This window comes from Castor canadensis, chromosome 6 (assembly GCF_047511655.1).
Source record: "Castor canadensis chromosome 6, mCasCan1.hap1v2, whole genome shotgun sequence".
NCBI lineage: Eukaryota > Metazoa > Chordata > Mammalia > Rodentia > Castoridae > Castor > Castor canadensis.
Window position 1 is genome coordinate 107385511 of NC_133391.1, and position 4747 is coordinate 107390257.

At 36.5% G+C, this 4747-nt stretch overlaps 1 pseudogene; it reads left to right on the forward strand.

Moving 5' to 3' along the window:
• Nucleotides 1-1298: 1298 nt before the first annotated feature.
• Nucleotides 1299-4110, forward strand: LOC109702030 (SERPINE1 mRNA-binding protein 1-like; annotated as a pseudogene).
• Nucleotides 4111-4747: the final 637 nt, after the last annotated feature.

A 4747-nucleotide genomic window follows, 5' to 3' on the forward strand; every position in this document is an offset into this window, starting at 1 on the left:
AAGATACAAAAACTGCACAAAAAATCTCATAGACACCATACACAGGTTTAGCAAAGCAGCAGAATACAAGATCAACTTACAAAAGTCAGTAGCCTTTCTATACACCAACAATGAACAGATTGAGAATGAACATAAGAAAACAATTCCATTTAGAGTAGTCTCAAAAAAAGTCAAATACTTAGGAATGAACTTAACAAAGGATATAAATGACCTCTGCAAGGAAAATTACAAACCATCAAAGAAAGAAATTAAAGACTATAGAAGATGGAAATATTTCCCATGCTCATGGATTGGCAGAATCAGCATAGTAAATATAGCTTTAGTACCAAAAGAAATCTACATATTCAGTACAGTTCCCATGGAAATTCCAATCACATACATCACAAAGATTGACAAATCAACCCTAAAGTTTATCTGGAAACCAATACTAAGCAAAAAGGGTAATGCTGGATGTAACACAATAGCTGACTTTAAACTACATTACAGAGCCTTAGTAATAAAAACAACCGGGTAATGTTACAAAAACAGATATGAACACTACAGGAATAGAATAGAAGATCCAGATATGAATCCATGCAGGTACGCCCATGTAATATTTGACAAAGGTGTCAAAAACATATGATGTAGAAAAGACAGCCTCTTCAACAAATGTTGCTGGAAAAAATATCTGCCTACAGAAAATTGAAATTAGATCCTTGTTTATCACCCTGTACAAGTATCAACTCAAAGTTGTTTAAAGAAGTTAATTTCAGACTTGAAACCTTGAAATTAGTACAGAACGAGCAAGGAATACACTGGAAGCAATAGGCATAGGCATGGACTTCCCCAGTAGAACTCAAGCAGCTCAGCAACTAAGAGAAAGGATGGACAAATTGGACTACATGAAATTATAAAGCTTTTGTACAACAAAAGAAATCATCTCTGAATTGAAAAGACCACCCACAGAAAAGGAAAAAATCTTTGTTACCTATACATCTGACATGGGATTGCTAACCAGACTATACAGGGAGGTCAAAAACTAAACTTTCAAATAATCAATGACCCAATGAAGAAATGGGCAAATGAATTGAACTGAACAGAGCCTTTTCAAAGGAAGAAGTGCAAATGGTTAAAAAACACATGAAAAAATGCTCACCATCCCTGGCTATAAAAGAAATGCAAAAAAACTACATTAATCTTCCACCTCACTTGTGTTAGAATAGCTAACCTCAAGAACACAAATGAAAACAAATGTTTGCAAGGATATGGGGAAAAAGAATCCTTATACACTCATGGTGGGAATGTAAACTAGTACAACCATGATGGAAAACAGTAGCAGGGCTGTTAAAAAGCTAAAATTAGACCTGCCATATGATTCAGCAATACCACTCCTAAGGATATTTCCAAATGATCGTGAGTCCACTTACAATAAAAGAACCTGTGCATCCATGTTTATTGCAACACTTCTCACAATAGTTAAGCTATGGAAACAGCCAAGATCCCCACTATTGATGAATGGACTAAGAAAATTTGGTATTTATATCCAATGAAATTTTACTCAGCCACAAAAAAGAATGAAATTTTGTCATTTGCAAGTAACTAGATGGAACTGTAGAACATCCTTTTAAATGAAGTTAGCCAGGTTCAGAAGGTCAAAAGCTGCATGTTCCTTCTCATTTGTGGAATATAGACCTAACACTATAAAATACTGGTCACAGTAAGAGGAGGTCACATATGAGAGGGGTAGAGGAACTAAGAACCTGTAAAGGGTTGATATACTCACTATTCAAGAATGAATATAGAAATCTTAAACTGACAAAAGTACATAAGAAAGCAGCTAAGGTAGAATGAAGAAAATTAGAGAAGATATATCAATTGGAGTTATAATTCTGACATACATGAAAATATCACAAAGAAACTCTCTGTGTAGCTACCTTTATCTCAAGCTGAAATGTCGTGTTTTTTCATTTTATCTCATTTTCTTTTTTCTCCTACAAAATCAGAGAACAGAAGCATGGAACAAGTTCTGCCCTGTGGAGAGGGCTGGCAATAGTGGAAGGGGGGAGGTGATGGGGAAAAGGGGTATGAGCACAGTATAAAAAATGTACACACATGTAAGTAAATGAAAAAATTATAACTGTTAAAACTACTCCAGGAACTGGTGGTACAGGAATGATGGAGAATGGTAGAGGAGGTGAATTTATGTGTGATACATTTGATAAAGTGGAGGACCTGTGTAAATGCCACAATGTATGCATCACAACAATAAAGGAAAAAAGAATACACAGTCAGTGATTTGTGGAAATTGTCTTCTAGTTATTCATATGTAGGCTGCCTGAATTTACAAGTTCTGTGTGAATGCTTCTCATGTAATAAAATAATCAGACACTTTTAATGCTATTAAATGTGTTATCCAAAGTTATATTATTATTTCCTGCCATTGTTTATTTTATTTATCAACATAACAAATAGCTAATAAACAGTTATGATCAAAGTACTATACAAAACATTAGAAATATTAAATAAGTTTAGATGCAAGCCAGATGTGGTGGTACACAGCCATAATTCTACGCAAGAGGTGGAGGCAGGAAGATGATGAGTTCTAGGCCAGTTTGGGAAAAGGTAAAAGACCTTGTCTCAGAAACAAAATAGAAACATAGCACAAAAGGTAGGAAAAAACCTTGAGGATATAGGCATAGACATCATTTTGAGTGGGAATCTAATAGCTCAGAAGATAAAAGCAAATGGGATTGCATTGAGTTGTAAAGCTTCCTTACATCAAAAGAAATAATTAACAGATTGAAGTGACAATCTAGAGAATGGGAAAAATTTTGTTATCAAGTCATTGGTCAAGAGATTGATATCCAGAATACATAAAGTGCTCCAAAAAACAGATGCTTTTGGCTCAGCACAGCCCTGTTGCTATCCCTGGAGGAATGTGCTCCAGAGCCACCATCTCAGGCCTGGACACCTACAGGAAGGCTTCAACGATATAGTCAACAACTGATTAGACCAGTTATTTGATAATGAATCCCACCAGTGTGAGGTGCTGAAGGTAGCAGAGCACAAGATAAAAGAAGCCAGTGTGGGCTGTGTTGGGGGCCCCAGGGCCAAAAGTGGAGCTAAAGCTAGCCCAGACCAACTCCAACTCAACAGGCAAACAGCGGCATAAAGAGTCCCAGAAACACCTCAAGAACCCATTGTCCCCAACAAGGCTGTTGTAACTTACAAGAAAGAGGAGATGCAACTGTCCATGGAACTCAAGCAAGAGGAAATTAGATGTGTTAGAAGAAGACCTGATCAACAACTTCAGGGTAAAGGGAAAATACTTGATAGAAAACCAGAAAGGTGACTTCCTTGTGAAAGAAGATTTGAAAAGCCACTTGAAGATACTGGTGAAGGAGGTGAATTTTCAGTTGATAATCCAATAATTGACTGAACTCTTCAAGACCATGGTGGTCTTGGAAGGGGTCGAGAAGGCTGTGGATGAGGAATGGGCCCAGGAAATGGATTTGATTATTGTGACACTGTTAGGTATTGTGGAAGTGGCAGATCTTTTTCACATTACAGTGTCACTAAGCATGAGGCCAAATGTGGAGGTAGCATATCTCAGAACTGGGGACCTGTTAAACATGAATAACTGACTTGGATAAATCAAATGTGAATGAGGAACTAGTTGAAGGTGAAGAAAATCCTGTGCCAGACACTGAAAATATGAATTTGAAGAGATTAAGGAAGAAGGTCCAAAAGAGATGACTTTGGATGAATGGAAGGCTATTCAAAATAAAGACTGGGCAAAAGTGGAATATCCAAAAACCAAATGAAGGTGCTGATGGGCAGTGGAAGAAGGAATTTGTTCTTCATAAATCAAAGAGTGAAGAGGCTCATGCTGATGATTCTTTTATGGACCATCATTTCCGGCACTCAGAAAAGGATATAACGTCTCAGCTGGAGATCAATTTTGGAGACCTAGGCCACCCAGGATGTGGTGGCAGGGGTGCACATTACAGACTTGGGTATGGTGGACATACAAATCATGACAATAAGACTGACAAGTCAAGTGCTTCTTCTTCTGATGTGGATGACCCAGAGGTATTACCAGTTCTGGCTTACCTGGATAGCAGAAAATAACCCTGTTTCCTTTCTGGATCCTACTGTTCTATGCTTTTTGCATACTTAAGGATTACAGATGACTGAGAAATTAAAAACAAAATGACTGTCATTCATTCCATTCACACCTAAAGACTGAATTTTATCTTCTTTGAAAATGAACTTCTGTCCTGCACAGAAGTAAAAATATGGTAGTCACTTTTGTATTTAGAAATATTTATGAGGTATGTTTTCATAATTTTCAGAGATTTTGCATTCTTCATGAATACTTTTATATTGTTGTTTGCAAATATGCATTTCCAAACTTGAAATATAAGTTGGTGAACACACACACACACTCACACATACACACACACACACAAATATCCTATCAATAAATGGGCAAATGAATTGAACAGTTCTCAAAAGAAGTACAAATGGCCAATAAATATATGAAGAAATGTTTGATATCATCATCCATAACAGAAATGTAAATCATAGTGACATTGAGATTCTATGTCACACCAGTCAAAATAGCATTTAAGAGAGGAAACAAAACAAAACAACACCAACCAAAAAAAAAATCTCAAATGCTATTGATGATGGGTAAGGTGTAACCTTATACACTATTGGTGGAAATGTATACTAGTGAGCCACTATGCAAATCATTCTGGAGTTT